The 27,433-nt window shown below is 41.5% G+C and overlaps 1 protein-coding gene across 5 annotated transcripts in view; it reads right to left on the bottom strand.

Annotated features, from left to right (window-relative positions):
• The window catches only part of LOC119660330 (very low-density lipoprotein receptor-like), a 492,367-nt gene that overhangs the window by 128,246 nt on the left and 336,688 nt on the right, over positions 1–27,433 (bottom strand). The gene's annotated exons all lie outside the window — the stretch shown is intronic.

Below are 27,433 nucleotides of genomic sequence, written 5' to 3'. Positions count from 1 at the left end.
ATAAATAGAAACAACATGAAACAGGTCTGATTTCAAAATGATTACCCCCAAACTCTCGTCTTCCAACAATGCAGCCCTTATTCCACTCAAGTACATCTTGAAAGTCCCTCTCCTGCCTCGTGCGAAACCGCGCTGGAAACTTTTATCTCTCAAGACATTTAAACCAACCATAAATCTAATTTTCTTCCTCCACCGGAATTGAAACATACGCGTGCTTTTAATATGATTTACATGCTTTTAGTACCAGAAACTCCCTCACAACTTCCAAGAATTTTCCTCATCAGAAAGCAGGCATTTTTCAAAAGTAAAAGTTGTTGTTCCGGAGACTGAAGATACACAGCTACTACGCACTCGCTTATGATATTACATCACATTCAATTTCAAAATACTCATTGTAGAAAATCGGTTCCCGCTCAGCGATTTTCACAGAGAAAAAGATTTGGAGGAAAATGGACGAAAAATAAAAACAGATGGAGAAAATTTAACGGAAAAGTTTTAACTGTTGTCGTTCATGGTACTTTGAAGAAAAAAAGAAGTTAGTTTGCCGATATTTTATGGGAGTTTTATTTCAAACGTTTCTGACTAAATGCGGGAAAATGGAAATTTTTTCCGGAAAGTTTGGAAGTTTCAAGGAGCTAAGTTTAAAGATTCATTAGATCAGATTCGTCATATGGCCGAAATGATGCACATATTGAGAAGGCATGTTTGGCTAGAAGAAAACTATAAATTTAATCCTAGTCATTCCTCACTATAAAATCACTGGACCCTCATAAAACATTTTCCAGTGTTAGCAATAATAAACAAGTCGGATACCGGAAGCAATGTAATTCACCGCAGTTCCAACCTTTCTACGGAATTTCCTGTCAATGGGTATAACGGCTTCTGAGAAAAAGGACATGCGATAGACGAACAGACAGGCAGACGGACAGACAGATAGAAAATCGAGTTTTCTTTTAAACAAAACCTTGAAAAAAATATCAAGAGGCAACTTGCCCTGGGTTTTGAAAAACCTCCTTGATGGGAATAGTATATTAACGCAGCATGTCCTGATTAATCCTGTAAGAATTATTTGGGATATTTCCTACTTTCAGCTGTTCTGGCCGTGCATCTGGTCTAGAATACTCTCCCCGAAAAATCCGCAGAGAATATCGGGAAATGTTTCTACCCTTACAGATGGTAGTTTGGTCCGCAAGTATTGCCACTAGTCCTATGATGAGAGCGCTTTGGTTCATATCTCACCATAAGCATCCGCGACTGTTCCATTCCTAGCGGTTCCCTAATTATAGTACCAATAACTTTTTCTATTTCCTTCTTATTGTCATTAATATATTTCTCTTCCCTGTTCTACAGAAGAATTTCGGTCCATAAGGTTGCGTTTCTGGTCCGTACCTGACCCACCCCCTGCCTCGTTGCTTTCTAATCCAACATGAGTGCTTGGACAGCCACCTGACGTTCGCTCGGAAACGTAATATTCCACACCCCTATAATTCCGTTAACAGTTAAAATAGGCACTATGTCAATATTTCCATCTTAAATAAATAAGCCGGTATGCTTTGTCAAAGTTAGTTTTTTATGGACTGACGATCCCAGTACCTGTTCCTCCTGCTGTTAGGCACCTGTCGGTTCACTAGGTAACCAGTTGCTGGTTTAAGCCACAAGTCACTACAATGCTCTACTAGTCTGCCCTATTGCTCAACCGTGTTTCAGACGTATTTAGGTTTAGGCAGTTTTCCGACTTTCTGATGCGCCCACCTGCATTTGTATATAGCAATGAAGAGTCAATCCCAGAAAGACCTCCAGGGATGCAGTTGAGCATCTTCTCATTGCATCAGTGATAGAGCTACACTCACATACTAGTCTTTACAGTTTGTGAAACTTCCTGACCGTTGTGCCAAGTTTGGTCCCGCCTGCCCAGCCTTCTGCCTATAACTAATCATTAACCTTACTATTGCAGTACATATCTATCGTAAGGGCATACTCCCTTGTCTCTTCTGCTATGGAACCTGAAATCAGCTTTTGTAGCTCGCCTGCATAAGTTAGGACTGAAAATTAGGCTAAAATTTAATTTAATGTAATACTTGCAATGGGAATCATTAAAATTAACACAAAAGTTAATTATTATCAATTACGAGGGCGAAACTATCCAACAACCGGAAACAGTCGCAAATCTTGACCATTTAGTTGGGTCGCGTTTTTAAGTGCCCCATCCACGTTCATATCATTTACAAAAATCACGTGTCTTAGCATGACTCAGTCGAAATATAAACAGAGAACGGAAGAACCGCGTGCAAGGAGCAGAACAGTTCTTTTCCAAAATGCCGCAAATGGGGTTGAAAGATTTACGGTGGATCGCCTCTTGTCCTAGGCTTCAGATCTAACGAAAGTAGAACCTTCGAGATTCTACCCTTCCTTTGGATCTCGCGCCATAGATTTTCAGAGCTGCCTCCGAAAGGAAGTGCGAAAAGGGATCCTCCTATCAAATGGTTAATCTGTACAGATATAACATATAAATAAAGGTGCCAGTTTGCGATGAAATATTACTCGATTTGTCTCTGCCCCACTGAAGGCAACTCATAGACTAATTCGATTATATCTATGGGAAAACAACGTACGTGGGGGCACAGAACATTGGAAGAGTTACTGGCAGAACTGAATCCATTCCTTACAATGCCTTCTGATTCTTTGGTTTGGTAGAAGATATGAAGTTACCCTGAAACGTAGAGAACTGGAACTGGAAGACCCAGAGGAATGCGGTATATACGGAAGTCTTCTACATCTATGGCTGGAAAGCAGAACAGGGTTCTGGAGCCGAAGTCTACCTCTCGAATGAAAACGAGAAGTGGGTTTTTCATTTGGAACAATATCCAACGGTATTTCAAATTAAAGTAAGTAAGCTAAGGGTGGCAAACTGGGTGATTGACGAGCGGTCCAAGGGCAGGCGCATTGCAATCTGCAGTGATAGTCGCACTGCAGTTGAGTAATTCTTGATCACCTCGAATATCGTTCAGGAAGCAGAAACCATTTGAACCCTATCTGTGGATTCAATACGGTGGAACTACTGGAGAGATTACCTGACACCTGGTCCCTGTGGTGTAGAGGAAAATAAAATCCCGGGTACTTTAGCAAAAGGGAGTCTAATCTGCCTCATGCCGGGACCGGAACCAGCAATTGAAGTATCCATAACATTGGCTAAGTCTGTCTTTATAAATTGGGAATAAACTTCCCATACTGTGACAGAGTCTAAATGCTGCTAGATACACTAAACAGAACCAAACATGAACACCGCAAAGTTTTCCTCTCGAAAAGCAGGAAGACTTGCGGGAGTATTTTAAGCATTATGACAGGCCATAATTCACTAACTGGACATATGTTCAGCATAGGAATAGGGGGGGGGAGGATTAATGGGATGTATTTTGAGGCCTGGATTTTGTATAGATGCATCATAGTCATTTTTTCAGATTTTTCGGTTCGAAGGATTCTGGGAGCCAGACATGTTCCACTTTTGGGACATACATTTTGGGTCCTAACTCGCTTCCATTTTACCCGGTTTCAAAAATGGGAAAAGTATTAATCCTTTCGTTTGATACCGCACATGACTATGTTCTGAAAAAATGTTGCTCTACTCTTTCGCATATATGAGGAGTCCCCCTTAAACCTAACTCGAAATGAGAATTTATTGTGAGAATTATATGACGTCATCATCATATAAAGTGAACTTATATGAATGGGAGAGTTGAAGTTTAGAGATATATTAAAAAATATTTTGAGTTTTTAGTTGTGTACGAGTGTAAAAACGGACATAAAAAAATGTTTACAATAGATAAATACAAAACGTTTACACCCGAAGAGTCCAGGTTCCGGTATTTCAACTTGGTTACTCTTGCGAAAGATTGATGTCTGGACTTTTCCTTCCGTACCGATTCTATCAAACACAAAATTAAATAAAAGTTCAGTCAAGGAGAGGAGAAGTGCCTCTCTTAGCTCATATATGAAGCCGATACATCATCAGTTGGCTTTAAGCCGCTTTTGACGCCTTTAGGGATAGAGTTCTGCTAACTCCATGCCTAAGACTTTAATTTAGGAAATGCATAACAACTCCATTTGGCCCTAAGTCGAGGGTAGTTGTCATCTTTCCGTTCGATGAACCCCTTGAGCTTAGCAGCCAAAGGGTCCAGAAGACAATGATTCAATTCCGCAATCACCCCACAATCGAGCTAATCTTACTGGTAAGTGGGGGGAGGAAAGGCCGAAAGATGCAGCAACCGCTATAGAGGCGCATGATATATCTACCACGTCGAACCTAGAAGACAAGCAAAGTCTATGAGAGGCAGAACAACGAACGAGCTGAAGAGCTAATCTCCTGAGGTCTTCAAAGCCAAATAGTGTCGGGGGTTTGGAAGAATGATGCTTCTGGAACTCAAGGGTCCCTAGGAACTAGATTTGCCAATCAGAGCCACGTTCAAATAAGAAATAGAAGAACACTGAAAAACATATACTTTTTTTAATTGGTTCAGGAGCAACAACAACGTACAGATTAAAACCCAAATGAAAATGACCCTACCCTTTTAAATTTTTAAGCTAGAGAAGCTAGCAAAAATAAATAAAGGATCCAAGGTGCGTGGTTGCAGTACACGACAGCAGATCCGCTTTCGTGTTATTGATTTGAGCAATAGAAGAGAGAAAATTCGTTTAAAACTTCGGTGAGACTCATTGCCAGATTGACTCAACACTGACAATGAGACAAGATGAGTGAAATGTAAAATTCAGAAACTATACCGCCCCCGGTGAAATAACCGTACTTGAAATTCCTGGAACACTCAAAAAGAAACTTTCTATCGAGATACTATGGCGAAATTCAATCGAAAAGCAGAATTTTTTCACCAACTGACCAACTGAATTAACTACTCCCATCAGAGCGTCCAAACAGTGCGGAAGCGAAGGAATGGGTGGACTTCGGCGGGTTGGCCGGACGCCATATTGAATGGATTACTGCCGAATTCACTCGCGATGCCCCTGCCAAGGAACGGATTTTCCGGATATTATGAAAGAGGGGGTTCGACATACTATAAGTACCATGAAGAACTGGAATAATCTTGGTCTGAATCAGGTACTGAAATTCTGGTATAACAAGTTCGCCACTATATATAAGGACATTAATCGGCGGAAGGAGTTTCCACTCTTCTTCAATGCAAAGGTTATCTAGCTTCTCTCTAAAAAGTAGACCATTCAGGACCACACAGAGACTACACCGAATACTTACTAATATTAGCCCGTTATCAATCGAAGGGCTGCCGAGCTAGAGAGACAGCATAGGTCAGTACTGCGCCACGAGCGAACCTAAATTAGAAAAGTTATTGGTGATAGTCATGGATGGGCGGCATTGTCAGTATGATCATGCGAGGGTAAGAAAACCTCAGAACCATATATGGATGTATATGGTTGCCATAAATCACCTATGCTGGACACAGTTCATCAACCAGACACCATCGTTGCCGGTTCAGGTTAGTTTGCGCATACACCTAGCACGATTTTCCTCTCGTCCTCCACTCTTCAAGGCCACGTATTTCTACAGTGACCACTCGTCGCCTATTTTGGAATAATGAGTTCAATTGCATGATACAGTCCGTAATGGATTTATCACCCTCTCTCAATTTGTGACTAATCCACTCCTACTTCCACCTTCTCATCAACACATCGACGAGCATCTGGCCCGTATGCTAAGGAAGTTCTGCGTTTGTTATCTTCTTAGGTCAAAATACCCCGATGACGCGACGCAGACATGAATTGATAAAAGTTGGGAGCTTCCGAGTAACAGTTGTGAACACTCTCCTTATAGTACTCTCAGAGAGAGAGAGGGAATATTGGCGTGGAGCAGCCTCAACTTGACGTGCTGGGATAGTTGCATTTCCAGATTTTGGACAAAATATTCAAAGTGGATATTGTGCTCCTTCACTTAAAACAATCCAGACAAACCCTATTGATGCTGTCGGCAGCTGTCTGAAAATTGATGGAGAGCTGATGAAACGAAGATTTAAACTCACCACACTACTCCACCATGATTCGAAAGATGTTGATAGAGGCGGTACAGGGTGAGTAGAAGCCAATTTGCCCTCTGTCTATCAAGCTTTCGAGATGTTCGTTGGTTTGGCAGCCAAGAACACGCAAATACCCTTTCAATTGTCGCAAGAGGGGAATCTTTCTTCAGAAGTTTGACTGCCATCCAGTTCTTCGAATCATTGGCAAGAATTTCAGATTCAGCTCTGGAGGAACTTCAGGGGCAGCTTTACTACGTTTGAACGCGTTGACGACAGAGTTAATTTTGCTCGTTAGGACGCTTGCTATATGAAACACAAGAGGATTGTGTTGTGTGGAGAATTTCGCCACGCGTTGAGAATCGTGGTGACATTTTTTTCCATGCTTTCCATGGTGGATGTGAAGTCTGCGGTTAACGGTGCTGGTCGGACCATTAAAAGGTTTACCTTCAAGCCGGCTTATAATTCCGTGACCAATGCAATGGTGGATTTTCTTTGATCGCAGTGGTTCTTCAGGTTTTCACGACGGTGAAAGTTGCAGAAATTCGCAAGCGGTTAAATGTTGCGATTACAGTCACGAAGATCGCATACCCTCGAAAACTACTTGGCATTCAGATCGTCCATTACCATGACAATTCCACCTTTAGGAAGTCTCCCCTTCTATTCTATACACCCTCGTTGATACAAAGCGCTATACAATCGTGATGCCTTTGAAATAGGACTACTCTTATCAGCTGGATCTTAAGTCCTGAAAACGTGCCTTTCGGCAGTTTTGGGTAACAGTCCAACACCGGATTCATTTTCACTGCCACTAGACTTTCCAGAGTGCAAAAACACAATGGAGAGGAGCGCTCTCTAAAGTCCAACCACCCACTTCACTTAGGCCCAGGCCCCACCGGAATTCTCCTTCAAGTTGGACGAAGGTAGTGTTCACTTGACTCTCGCTTTGGTTTCCGGAGAAACCGTGGATATCCCAAGAACCAATCAGAACCCATTTTCGATAACCAACGGTCGAAGCCCTGTGGTCACAAAGGGTTTTTTGTATTTTGGTAGCATGATAGTTTCCCAGTTTGCAGGGCGAAAGCTCATAAGTCGGAGGCCTTTGATGGCAAGCAGAGAATGCTTTAGGTATATTCTTAAGCCGCTGACCAATGGCAATACCTAAGTAAATTTAAGGAATGACGCAGATCTTTCGTGACCAATGCGAGAGATCGGTGCCACAAAGTTTTATGTATATTTTAGGGACGTTAATTATTAGCCGATTTACAACTAGATTCCTTTACGTATTTAAATGCTAAATATTTATAATATTAAAGGATAGGGGTTATTGGCTTTCTCATTCAAATTTCATATTTAACAGCCTTTCCTGTACCATGGTCCTATTATCTGCACGGCCAGACGATAGAAAGTAATCTTTGCTTTTCGTCTTCCTGCTGCAAACTTTTCGAAAAACCATCCTGGATCCGACAATCTCATAATTCATCATCTGTCGGATTTTATTGATGTCTCATTGTTTGATTTGTTCCGTTTCCGGAAACTTTAAAATGTGAAGTAAATCTTTGGGGTTAGTTGTTAAAGTTACAACAGCTTGCAATAGGCTCACTCAACAAAGCAGTTTCTCTTTTGCCGTATACTCCGCCTCGATGTTTTTCTTTCTGCATCTAATCCATGTCCTAGTTGCTTCCTAGTAAACACGAAACGCAAATTTGTATCTATTCATCAAATAAAATTTGAGATTTTCCGCAAAAGAAACGAATGGCCATCCGAACGAATTGCACGAACCAGGCAGTCAACATTTTTAAACTGATCGTCGATCGTCTGTTAATCTTCATTAGGCCAATCGCGGTCACATGTGTTGTTAGCCACATTTGAAAATTAATTCTCGCTAATAATATTGAAACGGCACCTTCAGCTGCTCCTCATAATAGCAATAGCACGACAAGGCAAATCAAAATTGTAATGCATATTCTAAGCTTGTTGAGGGTAAGGACAAGTGAATTGAGAAGGGAATGTACAGTACAGTTTGAATAAATGACGAGTCAGCTATGTCAAGTAGGAAGAAGACAAATGTGGCACAATTTCCGTGGCACTGCAGCAGGACAAGAAAGGACGAAAACTAGCTCTATACAATTCTAAGCCACAATGAAGCGAATATACTATGTAAATAAATGATTTGGAGAGTACCCAACCCCATTTTCCGCTGAATGCGGAAATATTTGGAACCTTGAAGAAATATTTAAATAAAAATCCTGGCAAACATCGGTTAAACTAAACAGAATTCAGCTTTCACGAATCCGTCTCTCGTTCTTTTGTTATATATTTTTGTCAACCAAATATGTCCTCCCAGTGAATAAAACATTCAAATCGAAAATCCGCTTGCTACGCTATCCATTTTCGAGCTCCTCCATGGAAGTAGGTAAGCGGGCTGTACTGAAGGTACTTTCTTCAAGTAGAACATTTTTCAAATTAAACTCCTAGGAAAATAGAAACGGCCAGTTTCGTCTAATTGTCTCTTCAAACTGAAGAATCCTTGAGAGTTCTTATTGCCTGGAGTTGCTGGAAGCGTCCAGGAACTTGGTGAATATTATGTATGCAGGTACTAAGTTGAAGTGTTTGCAGAACAGGAAGGGCTGAAACGTACTCGCACATGTTTATTGAGTCAAGATATGGAAAAAAACATTGAAAGGACGATGTTTTGGATATTGAGTTCCTATGAAATTCGCAAAATTCTATTCATGATTGCGCAGGGACTTCTTTAAAGTTTACCTAAAAAGCCTTAAGGATTACACACCAGAAAAAAACATGTACACTCTGCAAGTAATGAATTACTTGGACCTACCTGTAAGGTCAGTATCCCGAAAAATATTTACAAAATCCAACTCGAGTACCCTCGAGGAAACTAATTAAGTATGAAATCCAAATCCGGGAAAAATTTTTCTCTTCCATGGATTTGAATTTTCCTGAGAAGAGCAACGAAATCTTTCTTGGGACGCATTCTGATCCACTTATAAGAGAATGAAATGAACAACGGACTCAGAACTTGAGAAGCAGTAAAAGTCGGAAAAACATTGAAAACTATCGGGCCGGAATAGTTCTCCCTTTTAGGATTGCTTTTGAAAGCTTAACCTTTCAAAAACAAGTGCAAGAGTTTCGTCAGTGAATGCTTGCATGGAAAGTGGCTTCGTCCTGAAAGGGATTCAGTTTTATGAGTTTCGTGCCGGAATTTGATGTGTTCTGAAAAATGTGCTATCAGATGGAAAATATTTGCCGGGAGGCTTTATTCATGACTACCTGCCATTTTTCTGAAAACATAGAATTTTGGAATGACCAAGATGCTATGGTTAGAAAGTTTTTGCGGTTTTTCTACATTTCAAATTTTACATTAGGAGTCCTTGACCAACTAGACGCATTATTGAAAGCTGTTCCTCAGTTTCATCTTATTTTCCCCTTTGAGGGGTTGGCACTTTCCCAAGTTTCGAGATGAAATAATGTTTTAGTTGCAATTTAATTTGAAGAAATGCATGGTGTTATAAGGGCGACCACCCCTTTCGATGCAGATGTTGATGCTTGCCTGGCTCTGGTTCTTTCGCCCACTTTTCCAACTCGTCGTCAGTTGAAACCCTTCATGGAAGTGAAGAGATCTGAAGACCAAAAATGGCCGATCCATACGCGTCCAGGAGTTATTTTGTGGCGTTGGCTGTGGTACGTTCAAGGAAATCAGGAAATCTTCAGTCCTACCTCTAGCCATTTCCCCGCCCGAAAAGGCTATCTTTTTTGGCAAAGCACTTCCTTAAAGCATACCATTGCACATCTCCTATTCCTACGGGTGCGTGCTCCAACACCCATTTCTCTGCTGATTGAAAGAGTGCTCGCATAACTCCTATGTCCTAAAAAAATTAAAACCCCCTTAACCCCGATAACTACAAACCATTCTCCATTCTTTCTTCTGCCATCAAGATCTTCGAGAGGGCCATTAAGTCTATCATCAACGAGCATTGTAACCCCAAGTGCACAATTCGTGATTTCCAGATCGCCAACCGGTCCAACCACTTGATTCAGCACGCATTTGTTCTCCTTAAAAGGGACATTTTTCTAGGTAGTAACCAGAATATTCCAGCCACAGTTTGCATCCTAGACCTTGGAAAAATTATCGACCCCCTATGTAATACCAGCTCAGTTTTAAGTTTAAAGAAATCTTCAACCACCCATCTGCATCTCTGTAAGCTAATCCTTGATTTCCTAGATGGGTGAAAATCCCAAATCAGCATCGAACATTACTTTTCATCCACATGTATACGTCCATTTGGCATTCCCCAAGGTTCACTCCGCCACCCCGTGTTCCCTGTTCACTGCTGACTATGCCCCCTATTATTCCTTATTATCCCTATTATTTTTAGCGTTCTAAATGTAACTTAATTGTTTGATACGATGGGATGGTGTTCTATGAAGAATCTGACATAAATCTTAGTAAATGACAACCGATGTCCTACTTGGCCAAATTCTTGTCAACTCTTCTCTTGGTGAAAAACCTAGCGAGTTTAGTTTGGGGGGGGGGGGGGCGCAGTTGCAAGCACTCAGACCGTTTGCCCTTTGTACTATCCCCGGTGTTCGACTATTCAACGGCCTCTCGTCCAGGGCGTTCGCAGGCCTTCGCGAATCTCAGAGCATTCTCTAGAGACGGAGAATGCGCAGACTCTTCGTTGAAAAAAAAACCTTAGCAAGGTAACTTCAACTAAGGTTGTGAGCAGACCGGGTAGCTGCATACGATGGGCTTTTTCTTCCTTTATAACTTAACTGCATATAGCCGCGAATTTGATCAATGTAGTTTAAGGAACAGTGCCCCGTTAAAAGCCCTACTAGGGTTTCCATTGCCCACTTAAGGGACAACAAAAATGCTGCTCCAGCGACTGCGGGTTCCTTCACAAAGATTTTCTCCTGCCGCTAGAAGTTCAAATTTCTTCATTCGGCTGCGTGAATGCTTGTAATTCCCCCCCCCCCCCCTTTCAGAGTGGATTTGACAGTAGATGGCCGTATGGCAAAAGCTGGTCCTGGCCCCACTATTGTGAAACATTGTGCAGCCAGAACCTTAGCGAGCAAGTCTGTCAGCTTGCTCATTACCAGCGATGTTTGAGAGACCTGGCATCTACATCGAAAATGTTTCGTTCAGTCGGTCAAGTTTCAACAGCACCTGACGACAACTCTACACCAACTGGCTTGATATGTGGCTTCGGTTAGGGCTAATAATGCTACCCGACTGACGGACCAGATAGGACTGTTACTCTCCATTTTCGTCGCAAACTTTCTTCTGATTAAATGGCATATATCTTTGTTTTTCCGAGATGTTGAGCTAATTCCATGATCGGATTTCTCGAGAGCACCCCTGCACCGATCTGTCTTCCATGATTGACCCCGAAGCAGTCGTGGCCATTTATAGACCATCCTTCTCTTCTGGTGATTATGACGGAGATTTTGGAAACCACATGATCGGCGGGTATCATAACCACCTGATGTTTGCAAGGCATTTGCAGATGGACACATGACCATATGATTGGCCGCCTTTCCACACGCCAATGATATCAAGTCTATATACGTCGTTAGCTGTTCTCCCTTTCACCTCAAAATGAATAGGGGTAAATTTAGGATAGGTTCGAGTGCCATGGTCGGCGTACTACTTGTTGCTCTAGTTGTACTTAGGCAACTGAGCCTATAAATCTGCGTCAGCAAGGAGAGAGAACCCCCCCTCCCTCCCCTCCTTGTGGGAAAATCCTAGCACATCCTGCCCCAATAGACTTCTGTCCGAGTCCGAACAAGGTGTTGATCTTTCTCCACTCTAGCATGTGAAGGGTCCAACTGATTAACAGCGGATAGATTCCATGCTGTCTTACCTTGTAACGCGGCAAGAGAGCATGGAATTGCTGGTATAACTGAAGCCACCTCCGATGTCCATGAATGGGTCCAAGGCGTACTCCCTATCGGACATTGCCTTTTAAATTTTTGCCGTAAGCTCAAGGAGTGCAATGTCCGTGTATTTGCCTTTTTGGTAAGCATGTTGCCTATAGTGAACTGGCCACCTAGGGATGTTTGTATCCCTTTTAAACCTAGTCTTTCCAGTCTTTCTGATAGAAAGAAGCTTTGTTGGCAATCATTTGTAACGCGACAATATGGGATGCAAGCAATTTGCTATTAATCAGTTGGTTTTTTTTTGCAGGTTAAAGGGGGGGTAGGTCTATATTTTAGTTGAGAAGAAAGCAGTTTGTTGTAGGTCTGTCTACAGATAGGGGATCATTTCTTGCCATGGATCCCAATAAAGGATACTTTGCTACACCTTTGGGATGACGCGCTTGCAGGTTATATGGCGTCTCTAATTGGATCATGGCAATTCTGCAATTAATTCCCCCGAACCATCAAGGCGAACCATCGGACTAATTACATTCACTAGACATTAAATAAGGCAACTGCAGCCTACTCACTATATCAAGGGTTGATATTTTAGAGTAGCAGGTTTACTCAGAAATCCATCTTCCTTCAGACTCGAAATTAACCTAGAAGCACCACATTGAGGAACAGACAAAATTCTTTAAAATGCTCTGCCACTGTAAGACTGCGATGAATAAGACCTGCACAACAAGTTCACTGAATTTATATTTTATAAATTTCGGTAAGAAAAGAACCTAACAGCTTCCTTCTCTTACCGAAATTTTTATAATATTTTAGATTAAGGTCTGACTTCATTCGGTCCAAAACCTTATTGATCCACTGATCGCAGCCCAATGACCCTTTCAACATGTCTTCGAAAGTTAGTATCGCTGAGCATCTTTAGCTGTTTCTTAAAAGAAAGCCATTCATGCTAAAGCTGTTGGCGCAGGCATTCATTCCGGTCAAATAATATTTGTCCATATATGAAAAATTTTGCAATGACAATCACCGGGCCCATGATTCCAAGGGGGTCTAATAAAACTAGATTGTATCTGAACAAACTTTTCGCCAGTGACAATGTGGGTGACGTATCAGGGAATAGAACAATGGGCCCAATTACTGGGGCAAAAGTGCGTCCAACATTTCCTAAATCTAATTTAACCTATGCATCAGACTAAGTTTACATCGAAAAACGCAAATATTGGTCAAAATAACCTGCAGTATTTCAAAATTTCCTCCTATCTGCTGGCAAAGCTGCAGGACTGCCCCAACACTGCGAAAGCGGTTATTACCTATGAAAAGACGAGAGCTGCCATACTACCCTTCGAGCATTTCAAAGCACCTGACATGGATGGTATCTATCCGGCAATGCTAAAGGAGGGTATGGAGCACTTAGAGCGATTTCTAAGAAACACTTTTCTAGCAAGTCTAGCTTTGGACTATCTGCTTACCTTTTGGCAGAAGGTTAAGGAAGTCTTCATATCCCTGGGAAAGATGATTATTTTAATCCAAAGAACTTGAGACAGATCAACTTCACTTCATTCTTACTGAAAGGTTTGGAGAGACTGGTTGAGCGTCACAATCGTGGGAACGCACTTAGGTCGCAGCCATTTAATGAAAATCAACATGCTTACCAGCGTGGAAAGTCCTGTGAGTCTGCTCTTCATTCTTTGCTTTCAAAGATAGAAGATGCATAGATAGGTTGTTCGTGGACATTGAAGGGGCGTTTGACTGTGCGTCTTTTCAAAAACTTTGTGACGCCGCCAGAGCACATGGTGTTGATGATGCGTTAATTAAGTGGGTTCCTGCTATGTTCACGCAGAAATTGCTGTGTGCTGAAATAGGGGTCGATCGCTTCCTAATAACAGAAGGAACGAAAGGCTGCTCCCAAGGAGGTGTGCACTCGCCACTTCTGTGGAATATTTATTTATTTATCTAACGCTCAATAAACATTGTAAACTCCAATTACTTATTGTCCTCAGGAGGAGAAAGCAATAATCTTATCTTATGCTTAAAACTGCTTAAAGTAGAGAAGTTAAAAGGACCAAGCTGTAGTGCGTTGTAATTTCGGTAAAACCTAGGAATCGGGGAATGGAAGTAGACTTCGAGCTTTGCGTAGGTCACGTTGAAAATGTCTGCGTTACGTGTATTATAAGACGCAGGACGGCAGATGATGTCATTAGCGGCGGAGCAGTCCATAAGACTCGAGGAAACTTTAAAAAATGTGCATAGATCCAGATAGGGATCTACGCCGTTGTAGGAAAGGAGGGCTCACCGGAGGCGGGAGGGATAGTCCACACGAGGGAAACTTTTCTTAAAGAATTTTCAAGGGGAAGACAATCACAGTTACGGGAGAGTGACCAGATCACTGCGCAGTACTCGAGGGTATTCCTCATGAGGGAATTGAGGAGAGCTAAGCAGGGTTGGATGGAATAAAAATCAGAGTAGGAACGAAGCAAAATATCTGACAATTTCCCCTGCTTGATTGTTGACTTCGAGTGAAATTTAAGCAGGATAAGGAATGCCCGTTAAGAGAGTAGGAGAAAGAAGTGGATGAGGATTTTAGGAGGGAGTACATAGAGTGACACTTTCTGACGCTAAACCATAAGTCGAGTACCAACGAACCAGGGTGTCTAGGTTAGATTCAAGGGAAATAAAGTCCATAGCCGACGATATAGTGGACAGGGGCAAGTAAGGAGGGGGAGAAGATCGTTAAAAAGAAATAAAAATAGCAAAGGACCCAGAATCGATCCCTGTGGGACGCCTGGGGGAGAAGGAGCGGGAAGTGCAGCTGGCAAAAGAGACGCGGCAGGATCGGTAGGAAAGGTAAGAGGCAAGCCATAAAATAAGTGGTATGGGAACGCTTAGAGACGAGAGTTTGGATGGAAATATCTTGTGATTTATAGCGCCGAAGGCTTTACTGAAATCAGTGTAAATGGTATATACTACTTCCCGTGAAATTAAAAATTTGGCGACAAAATTGGAGTTAGTGGACCTACTCTTAACAAAACCGTATTGCTCTTTCACTATGTGGTGGCCAAAGTGGGCGGACAACCAGTCGCTGACATATCTTTCCAAGATTTTGGAACAGGAGGAGAGGAGAGAAAGGAGACGGCAATTATCCGGAAGTGTACGATCGTCACTTTTGTAAATGTATGCTGGGGTTGATTCACTACTATGGGAATTGCAAAATTTGCCAATATGAGTTCAAGCTTATGCTGACAACGTGGCTGTACTTGAATGTTGATTGGGATCTTGAAAGGGTATATACAACGTGCCGTTGATCTGATAGACAGTTGGTGCCTCAGGCATGGTCTTTCAGTTAATCCAAACAAAACCACAATGGTATTATTCACAAAGAGGAGAAAACTGAATGTACTTTGCCTAATAGAGGGATACAGTGGTACAACCCTTAAACTCTGCGAAGAAGTGAAATATCTGGGAATCACTCAAAATAAAAAGCTTCTTTGAAACAAACATGTACAGGTAAAGCTGAATGAGCTCTTTCATCTTATGGGCCGTGCAGACGAAACTTTGCATCGACATGGGGACTTAGGCTTCATGTGGCAATGTAGATACACGTTACTATTATCAGGACGATGTGCGCTTATGTATCCATAGTGTGGTGGGTAAAGGTGAAGGTGGTTTTTACCCTAAACTAGCCGCACTGCAAGGAACTGTGTGTCTGGGTATTACCATGAGTCCCAATTTGCAGCCCCTGGATATTTTTATTCAAAGCACTGGAATGAAAGCAGCTCATATACTAATTCGATTAGATCTTTGGGGAAACAACGGATGTATGAGGCACAGAGAATTGGAAGAGCTACTGGGAGTACTGAATCCAGTTCTTACAATGCCTTTCGATTCTTCTGTCCCCATACATTTGTTTGGCAGATATAAAGTTATCTTGAAGCGTAAAGAGAACTTGAAAGTCCCACAGGAATGGGTGGCGGTATATATGGAAGTCTTCTACACCCATGGCTCGAAAACAGAACAGGGTTCAGCAGCCAGAGTCCACCTTTCGAATAAAAACGAGAAGTGGGCTTTTTCCTTGGGACAATATGCAACGGGTGATCAAGTCGAAGCTTACGCGATCCTAAAGACGGCAAACTGGGTGATTGGCGAGCGATTGAAGGGCAGCCGTATCGCAATTTATAGTGATAGCCAGGCTGCATTAAGGGCGTTGTCTAGTCTTTTGATCACCTTGAAAATCGAATGCAGAAACCATTTGAACTCTATTTCTAGATTCAATACAGTAGAACTACTCTGGGTAGCTGGTCACTGTAGCATAGAGGGAAACGAAATCTCGAATGCTTTAACGAAAGAAGGTTCAATCTTCCCCAAGCCTGGACTGGAACCAGCAATTGGAGTACCAGTGGCATTAGCTAAGGCTATCTTCAAAAACTGACACACACATGCAGAAAACAGCCACGAAAAGACTGATATAGGACAGCATTGATTGGCATGGTTTTCGTCTCAGTGAAAGGCGAATAGGCATGTACATTTTCAGCGACAACATAAAACATCTCTTTAAGATATGGTCCCCTTTCGAATGCTTTACTGCTGGCGAAACAAGATAAGTTAACTTAAGGCAAAGAAGCTCAATGGATGACAGGAGGCTTGAGCACATGAACATGAATTACTTTTGAAAATGGTTCATCCAGTGAACGCAGTCTTACTGCTAGTGGCAGTACCTATTCCGCGGTACTGAACAAAATCAATAGTGAAAAAACATTTTTATCCAAAATTAAGCAAATTTTCGATGGTTCATATTATGAAGCTGATTCTAGCGTTAAAAAAGCGAAAAGTATTTAGGCTCCTTTGCTTAGGGACTTGTGGATATTTTAAAAAGCAAAATTACGGATAAAATAAAAATAGGATAACCGAGAACAATCTTATCGAGTATGAGGGATGCATGAACTATGTACAAAAATGAAATGCGGATGCTAGTGTTTGACGGAAGAAGAGCAGGTTGCTGTTTAATGGAAAAGTCTTAGAACCACGTCTACAACTTAACCAAATCATGTTGCATATTTGGTTCCTTCTACGCAGGGATAGTTAGAAATATCAACGCATCGGGAATACTGAAGGACGATGAAATTGATGGGGATCAAATTCCAACATATTATGGATTCGTTCTTAGGTCAGAAATATTTTCATGTCAGACTAAAAGCACGCAGGTAAGCAATTTAACCAAATATTCACAAAGAAATGCGACCATTTACCTGTACACATCCTTGCGTGTACATTCCTTGGAAATTAAGGATTTATGGTCGAAGTAGAACACGAAAACGATATTTTTAAGAGAGCATCAAACCCATAGATCCATAGACTGTCTCAAAACTTTCTTATTTTCTCTCCACTTTCATAGACTTTCTATATTAATGCTAGCCTAGAGGAATAAGCCTTAAAGGACCCAACGCAAAAACTTCAGTCGAAACTGTCAAGAGAATTGTCTGCAAATAGTACACGACGTGCCACGAATATTAGCAGTTCATTTGCTCAAGGTAGAAGCGAAAAAGCTCAGGAGTGCTGGAACGTGGCAAGTAGACATGGCGGTCTTTAAAAAGATACGAGACTGGCATTAATATCTATCTAATACGACTCATCGAAGTCTAATAGATGAACGGAAAGTAAGAAACCAAGTTTTCAGCTGACAAAATCTATTATTATGAAGGAAATTGAAACGTAAGAATTCTTTCCTTTTTTGCGGCATTGAAAAGGATCGGGGGTAATTGCGGGCGAAGTGACCTGTTTGGGATTGGAGGAAACAAAAGTTTTTCGAAGTAGAGAACAAACTTGTAGTGAGATGTGAATACAATGAGAGTTTCTTGCTTCATTAGTCGGGCCAGTGTCTGTCAATGACTTTGACGTTTTATATGGAATTCCAATCACAACTGTTGGGAGAAACTAAGGGAATTACATAAATTAGATGATCCTATTAAGGTGAATGTAATAAATTTGTTGGGAGATTATATTATCCGCATAATTGGATGGCAACATGTATGGTATTCTTATAAAGAAATTGCTCAAACTTCTTAAATTATCCCTGCCATGGAATATGGGGCTGTCCAGTTGACCCAATTCAAGGAGGTAGCTCTGTAGAAATATGAAGTGTGGGAAAAATAATGGATATTAAATGAACTGTTAGGTTCCCTTCACTTCGGTACCTACTACCTAAGATTAAACTCGCAATACTGGACAACTGTTGATATTTGTTATGAACTACCAATGTAAGTGACAATACCATAAGTTACCTAATTACATCATTTCTGCACCTAAAGAGACAACATTCCAAGAAGGCGTGACCTTGATTATTCCCTTGTAGACATGCGTGGAGGAACTCTCCTTTCAAAACTGGCAGGATATGATGGTGGTAAAATAACCCATATAAACATGGTAAACACTGGTCTGAACAAAACTACTAAATGAGCCGGAAGAGCAACGTTGAGGGAAGTAAAACGCAATAGCAAACTATGACTACGAAAGAGAGGATGTGGTAGCGGAACTAAAAGCATTAGGTGAAACCCATCCGAAGGAAGCTCATAGCAGTATCTCGAAAGCCCCAAGGACAATTTTAAGTGTTCAACTGTGGCAGTTAGGACGAGATTCGTTCTAAGTTTAAGGGATGTAGGCTCCATACGAAGAATTTCCAGAAAACTGGAATAGCACTAAATACGAAGTATCATAGATAACCAGTTACAGTAAAATCAAGGAAACATCTCTTGTTCATTTGACGACCAAGTATTGAACAAAATCTTATATGGTACAGTGTGGGTGGGAAAGAGGGTTAGACCCCCTCAGATTGTGCTCAACGACCTCCTCTGATTGAATTTGATGAACCCTAGATTCACAGTAGGAGGCCAGTTGAAGTGGAGAAATCAACTAGCTTTTCTCCTTTATGATTGCATTTGCTACTTTCTCAGCAAATATGTTGGACGCTCATATCATAATTAAAGGTTCAAGACCATACGGCGATTCGTTCTTGCAATTGCAGAGCACACACTGAATTATATGATAGATATACAGAGAAAATTATGACGTTTCCTCTGCTCCTAACAAATTTGATATCAGAACAGAGGCTTTCGGTCCTGCGGGTCGTTCACCATAAAAGATGCTAGTCCCCTTTACAGATCCAATAACACTAAATTTTGTTAGAGGGGTCCCATGGCTTTTGTACCAGAAAGATGTAGAGGCACTCCTGCAACTTTATCGATCATGCTGCCAGTAGGTTTGACTAAAATTGGTGTTTTTCACAAAAGTGTAATTTTATATGAGAACAAAAAAATCGTCGGTAATCGAAGCGTCTGCAGCATCTAGTGCAGGCGTGACGCTAGTTGCCAGCCTGTTCCCACCTTCCGCTGAAGTTTTCACTGCCTTACCTCCGACTTTTCTGGATATTGTCACACCTGTGTACTTATTAGGAGGAAGCTTTATGTTTTTTCGCAGTTCTTTGCTTTGCCCTCAGTAAGCAACTCTTCCAGGCTCACGGTGTCCGGTCCACATGGACTAGTTCCATGCACATCGGCAAATTTTTCCCATTTTTTATTTTTTCCATTTTTCTAGATGGAAGTGAAGGACTTGGTCTATACTTCCCCCTCTTTAGTGGCTGACATTTTCTTTTGCCCTGCTTTCAGCTTTCTAGGAAATTAAGCCAATTACAAACTGTTCGTAAGTGAGTTTCCCATTTTCCCCCTATGGGAGTTAAGGTACAATTCTTTCTAGCTCCCTGCATTATAAGCACTGAGTGCAGGCTTTCCTTTCGAAGCGGAGATAATGTCCTCTTCGTGTGGATATGAATTTCTTGAAGACTCCAAAATCAATGCGTTCAAGAACCGTTCTCAGAAAATACTAAACCAGAAAAACTTGGAAAAAAATATGATGCCTCGTTATTCTCCGTTACGATATTTGCTCAAATAAAGCTAATAAATCCTACTAGCTGTTTGTGCTCAGGTTCATCGACGTTGCTGTATTTCATCGTTTAGGCCAAAATGTGTAGTTAAAACACTACCTAGCAACCCTTGGCTTTTTTTTGCTGCCAGGATGTTGAGTACTTCGGGTATCTTCCACAGAAATGCGCCAATGGTCAGTTCAACGGGAGTGTTTCTCTCACCAGGAATAACTTACCGGGTTTCCCACTTACTCCTGAGACTACACACGGGTTTGATGTAGATCTTTTAGCTGTTACCAGTGTGCGCACTAGAGTAAGGAATAAGAAAACCGATACTAAAAAATAAGGCGACCAGCTATCTAAATTACCTAAAATACAAATCAAAGAAAGGTCGTCAGAGGATATCGCGTGAAATATAATGTTTTGGATTCCCTAAAATGTCGAAAGGCAAGAAATGGGAGAAAGGAAGAAATTTCAACGGAGTGACCAAATTTTTGAAAGTAGTGTCATGGTCCCTACAGGAGGAAACTCGGAAAACGGACGGAGGCATGGATGAACAAAAAAAAGGAGGGAAAATAATGGAGGGGCACATCCCGAATTGAAATCCTCAAAATGAAAGGAATTATGACATCAGGGAGAGCACGAAGTAAAGAAGGTGGTTCGGATAAGGAGACGTGGTGCTGGGCTAAAGAATTCGCGCAGTAAATCAACGGACAATAAGGGCAAAAATACAAAGGAGATCGTCGTTCAATGCAAAGGCATTGACAAAACTATTTCAGGAAGACTTCTGCGGCAGCTAAAATAAATCGAATTTGAATGGTCGGAAATTAGGCGGCTCAGAAAAGTGTTTGAAAGGGCATTGTCTGCAGCTGTCAGTTTAATGACATAAACTTCATTCAAACTTCCAACTATTGCTAAGCTTGGTCGTTGTTGCCTTAGGAATGGTTTTCTCTAAAGCGTAGTTTGATATCATATATATAGAATCTAGTTAGATAGCGACAACATGCATTAGGGACTGCGCTATAGTCAGTACCAGGTTTAAAGAGGATGGAAGAAGGGGTACGTCGTGGGCAAACCTTACCGGAACTTCAAACTTGAACTGAAATCTAACTGATAAGCCAGCAATATGGGTTTATGGAAACGAGTCAGAAAAATAGTTCCAGGAAAGCAGATTCGCTAAGGATGGCTTCTTCCATGGCATAGTCTCTTCTCTGAACGAAATCATCAGTCGTCTTTTCGTAACAACTTGGATGCGTACTTCCAAAAGAGGGGTTTGTGTACAATAAAAAGTGGGAGAAAGTTTCTCCGCAATTAGTCCGTTCTATTATTAATTGGGTGGGACCTCGGAACTCTATTAATTCCTAAACAGAATTATGTGTTAGTCACATATCAATGCGGAAAATATTAAACGAACAACAGGATAACTAGAAAGGCAAATGCAAAGATCAATGGCACAATCCGGATCCGAAACCGGGTGACAAGGTTGACATATGAATGGTCAGTCGGTTCGGCTATATAGACGCCATAAGCACGATGCTACCAGGACGATGGAAAACACAAAAGAACCGAAACGCAGCCGTAGAAAGTCCGTGTTCAAAATGGTTGGCTCTCTCTCTCTGTCTTCCTTGGCACTTCTCCTTGGCACAAAACATTCAACTTTCAAGGCCATACACATTGCTCGTTTTCTTAGCGTCTTAAAACAAAGTTGATCTTAAGCATATTGTCGAAAAAAGGGATGACCAATTGCAGCATGGTCTGTGACAGAATCTGAATAAAACAGAGTTTCGACCACCAACCCAATAAAACAGGTGTAATTACTATTAGTGGTAGAGACCTTCCTAGAATTGGGAAATTTGAGCATGCCGGATCAAAGCTTTGAGCCAACGGTGAACTCAGTTACTAAACTGCTTCGTACATCAGTGAAACCTAGATGAAGCAGCATTGTCTAACTGGCATCCTTTTTGACCAATGCATCAACTAACGTCTTAAATTCAAAATCTGCCGCTCGCCTTGATGACCTCCATTGTTCAGAGTACTGACCGGCAATCGAAAAGAGTAAATATTATCTTGCGGTAGTGGAGACGTCCGAAATTAGGACGTGATAGAGATGGTCGTTTCAATGGTCAGATGGTCAATTGTGGAGAAATTACGGAAGTGGAGAGTTCAATATTCAACTTAACGGAAAACGGCACAAAGACCAATTTGAAAGCCTCCTAACTTCTCTAGCATCAAATGAGAAGCACTATATCGCATCATACGCAGGTTCCGCCTACCAGAAAAACTGGTACAAAGGACGGAACTGACGATGGCTAAGACTGAGTCCCATGTAAAGGCGCTTCGCGAGCTAACGCAATGCTTCCAAACGCATTGCGGATTAAAGCAAGGAGACCGATATGACCCAGCGGCATCGGCGGCGGTAAAACTACAAAAATTGCAGTAGTTAAGTCTCGTAGAATGGATGGGCGACAAGTGAATACCTAACAGGGTACTCAAAGGCACACCCGAAGGACGCCGCCTAGTGGGCAAGTCACGCAAACGATGGGAGGACGAAGCCAGTAAAAAGCTGCTGAAATTTTTCAACGGGGTGACCCGATTGAAGGTTTGAGATGGCTGGAAGAACCCTATCCTGGAGACCAATAGCCGATTTGACCTGTTACTCCATTGAAGAAAAAGAAGAATTGAAGCAGTAACACCTTTGGAAACTTATAGCATGTTTTTTGCTGTCCCCGATTATACGTATACGAGGATACGGGTGAAGTTGAGCAAACCCGCGAGGGAAAGTGGGAAGAGCAGAAATCGTGGTTGCTTAAAATGAAGACCTTCCCACGAAGTAGTATTGAATGTATAACTTAATTCGTACCGTTTTTTTTTTTTCAAAATTTCAACCATTATTTAAGAAAGACATGTTCAATAGTACTATTCAAAGTTTCCATCGGAATCTATGACTTTGTCCTATCTTTCTGGCAATTTGTGGATTCCATCCCAAAAGAACTGCGTCAGCTTGCCAGCCTAGAATGAATCAAGCCAATTTTTGATATCCTGTTCTAATGTGAGCCGTATTCCTGTGAGGGCGTTCTGCATCTGATCGGAATAAATGGTAATTGGACGGGACAAGATCTGGGCTATAAGACAGGTGAGTCAAAACTTCCCAGCCGCTATTTTCCAAATAGCGTTGATTTGGCTGGTTAGCTGCGTTTCACATATGATTTTTTGCACTTGGGGTTATCATAATGAATCTATTTTTCATTACCAGTAACAATCCGATGCAAAAATGACTTCCTTTTGTAGCGTTTCAGCAGGATTTCGGACATACATCGAAATCGCCTTTCAACGGCTCTCGGCTTCAGTTCTTGTGGCGCCCAATTTACAATGACAGTAGCTTCCCAACGCATGTTCGGAACAGTGAAACGATGGAATCATAATGAAGTTACGCCATCTCTCAGCAAACGGTAAGAATTAAGTTACACACCCAAGAATTCGCCCCTGGCAGTTAGGTATTAAACCGATTGCTAGTCAGAAGTAACAAATCATTTTGACCTATTGGAGTTTAGGAAAAATACGCTTAAAATCAGAGCTTAGAAAGCAATCAATGGTAAAAAGAAAAGCCAAACTCATCTGAAGTAGACTGATGCCGATTAAGCAACAGAATAACCTGCAAACTCTTTCAAGAGTCAGAGTCAGAGAGGTAAAATGTTCAGAAAGCGGCCCCTACTTCCTGGCGACTGTCTATAAGATAAAACATATTTTACAAGGAAAAAAGTGCTCTTTAAATTTCATCTTGAATGCGAGGAACATCAAAGATCAAACATCTTAATAAAAAGTCAAGCTACACACAGAATGGACGGATCTATTATGTACTCTATCCTTTCAATAATTCAGGCAGTAAAGGGCCCACAAATATGAGAAACATTTTTGGTTTTCCATTAACATCAAAGTGCCTGAGTAAATAATAATAATAATCGTTGGCGCAACAATCCATATTGGATCAGGGCCTTGAAGTGTGTTAGAGCACTTCATTCAAGACCGAAACGGTACACCACAGTACACTGTGGGAGGCAATGTGGTCAGCATTGCGCTCGCCCGAGATTATTACCCTGATTTGTCTCAGGTACTCATTCACAGCTGAGTCGACTGGTGTCCGACATCCAGTCACGATAACAAATTCCTCTGCCCCCAGCGAGATTTGAACCGCGACCTTCCGGTACGACAGCCCAGCGCTCTAACCACTTGAGCCATCCGGACACAAAAGTGCCTGAGTGCTTCAATATAATGCTCTGAGGAACAAATAATACCCAATTCTAGCAAATCGCTTTGATCTTGTTCATCATCAAGTAATAAACTATTTTAATGAATTTTCCACCAAGTAACGTTCTGTTTTCCTTGCCAAAAGGAAATTCTCCATTCAAGTATCTCCCTTCACCGCAATTTCCACTCTATCAACATTTTCATCTTGAAATTCAATTAAATTCTTGGGTACTATGGAATCCGTCTCTTTCAGGTTTGTATCAAAGGTCACGAACCCTCTTATACATCGACAGTCACGTAAGTAAGCAATCCCAATGCTGATGAGAAATTAGCGAAATATAATATTCCAAATCATTGGGAAAAAAAAGTCAAATCATTATCCGTGAACGTGATGAGAGTATAAGCAGGAGCAACCAGAAATAGCTCCAGGATACGGCTCGAAGGTAATACTATCAGGGAACAACGTTTCGTAATGATAACGAGTTCAATTAAATGTAAATTACTACCCTTTAACGTTTGGGCCCCAGGTTTACATGTACATTCAGTGGCGTCTGTAAGGATGCGACTATGCCAACGATTCTCGCTTTTTAATGGGCCACGGACTACTCCCTAAGCATCACAGTACGTGAACGAAACCATTCAATAATCGATCGGCAATTTAGAATGGCTCAACTGGATTTTTAATGACCCAGTTCTAATTGGGGCAATCAGGGATTGAGTTGCCACTTTGGCTTTTATTGTGCCGACTCCTCATGGTTAGATACATTTCCACACTTACAGATAGACATTTCGTATCCCTATTTCAACGCCTGGTTTGTACTCAACTTTGCACAATTTACCCCCATCCCTATGAACTATTTTATGGCCCAATTTTGGTAAAAGCATCAATTTATCGCCTTCTCTATTACTACTTTATCGTGGGATGGCTAAGCCTAATTCTCCCCTCAAGACGGAATCCTCTCTGAGTTTCTGGTCTCTGATAGTCCCCGTTTCGAACTCAATGAACGAAGTTGACAGCACTGAATTCAAACTCTATACACAAGTCATAGACTCCAGGATAACACTCAACCACACCAAAACAGATAATAATTAGGAGGGTATCTTGGCTTCGAGACCCTCGCATCGTTAGCGAAATCCGATAATAACCTTATTTGAAGTTGTTAATAATATTAAAGGGGAAACAATCAGGAAATTGAGCTTAGCTGATTCTCATGTTTCATAATAATTTCCAGCTAAATGACTAGTGTTTCGCCTCGCAGATATATTAGAGTATCATATAACGTTTCGCAGAATGGTGGTTTCACTATAAAGATTACCAAGAATCGTTCCAAACTCATTATAATTTTCGCAAATGGGTGAACATTCATATGCAAACTGATTTCCCATCAGAATTTTTTATTCTGAAAAGAAACGTATAGAGTGTCTACCAACTGGTATTCCTGAGTAATGACAGGTGGTATCACCAGACCAAGCTAGAGCAGAACCTTCCCCAAGTGGTGAAAAGATTTTTGAGAAATTGTTGCCCTGGTTTACTTTACTTCCCTGGACGCGACTGGCTGCCATATTATAGCACCGACTTTTCCTTCCCGCCCCTAGGCAAGTTCAAAAATTAAGTTAGAATTCTGAATCCTGCGAAAGATTAAAACAAACTGGCTCATTTACTTCGGTTCTACACCATTCTTCAAGGACGATTTCAATTACTATTTTTGGGAAGACAAAGTTTAACTACATCATTCCGAATAGATTTTTGAGCTACCCTTTGCCATGCAGATAGGGTTTCAGGCTCCACCGAGTTCCACCGAGGCTTCCAAAGCCGTGCGAGCACTAGAGCCATCCCTACGATTTTGCAGAGCCTGCTTAGGAAATACCTGTCAGATATGATAAACCGGATGAACTGAACCGAATTGAAATCCAGTTAGTTCGTCCAATATCGTGCATGAAAATTCGCCAGGATAAGCAATCAAACGAATTGACAGAATTGCGATCAAATTTCAAGACCCCACCCAATTTTTTGCAGCGAGAAAACACTAACAAATGCGAGCCTCTATTCAAGCGGATTGCCAAGATACTGGCGGAAGTTCAATTCCATCCCCTTGGTAGTGAGGAAAACTAAACCCGCCACCTCGTTATCACAATTTCTGGAATAAGTTTTCTTATCGAAAGTGGAGTCGACTCCTCGGTACTTCGTTGAAACTATTTAAATTCTTCCAAAGCTTTACAGGCAAGCCAATTCTTTTTAACACTTATGGAGAAATACACTGCGCCCTCAACCTAGGATAAATTTTCACTTAGAATTTCATTGCTGCCAAAATAATCCAAGAATTCAAGCTAATGATATCATATTGAATTTGTCAGCTTTTCGACGAACCGTTTGGCTAGTCCGTTTCCCTTGATACGAAATAAAGGCAACCTATGAAGGTTACACATGCCTACATGATGTCAGTGTCTCTAATAATTATGCCATCGCGGAGCTACGCAATTTCCCATAGGAGTTGGAAAATTATAGTATCTTCTAAACGCTAGGTAGAGGTATCCGAACACATCTTCAAGATAGCAGTGATAATATTGTCCTGCCTGTCAAGTTCAAGGTAACGATACTTAAACTATTTGATAATGCAGTACAAACCTTTCAGAACTACATAGGCGGCAAACCAAGTCCCCAAGTTTTATAATAATCGTTGGTGGAACAATACAATTGGATCATCATTGAAATGTGTTAGAGGACTTCATTCAAAACCGTACCGCTATACTACAGGATCACAGGACCCTATATGAGACAATGTGGTCAGCATTGTGCTCACCCGAGATTATTACCCTGACTTATCTCAGGTACTCATTCACTGCTGAGTCGACTGGTATCTGACGTCAAATCACGATACAAATCCCATAGCCACCAGAGAGGTTTGAACCGCGACCTTCCGTATGACAGTCTTGTGCTCTAACCACTCCGCTATCCGGACAAGTTTTGCTTGGCTTATATTGATACCATTCTGATTACTGTCAGGCCTAGCCAGCAGCCTAGCCTTTGGCGCAGATCCTGTTCACACTATATGAGCCAAAACAGCTTTGGAACTCAATAGGCCTAGTACCATCAATGTACTAAGGCTCTCAGCCTCTTAGCTATGGTATGGTATCATTTCAAAGAGAAATTTGCGTTGTCTTGATCAATTTCACAACGACAATTTCAAACCACTCAACAGGTACAGGAGACAATTTAATCTGTCGCCTGCTTCATCCCGGCAATTTAGGCTGTTGGTCTCCATACGCAAATTTTGCCCAGAAAGTATAAGATTGTATTAGACACTCTTTCCTGTGTCAAGACATCACCACTATTTAGCTCGACGATGTC

Source organism: Hermetia illucens, chromosome 6 (genome assembly GCF_905115235.1).
Source record: "Hermetia illucens chromosome 6, iHerIll2.2.curated.20191125, whole genome shotgun sequence".
NCBI lineage: Eukaryota > Metazoa > Arthropoda > Insecta > Diptera > Stratiomyidae > Hermetia > Hermetia illucens.
The sequence above is the reverse complement of the archived record's forward strand: the minus strand, read 5'-3'. Positions and strand labels throughout refer to the sequence as shown.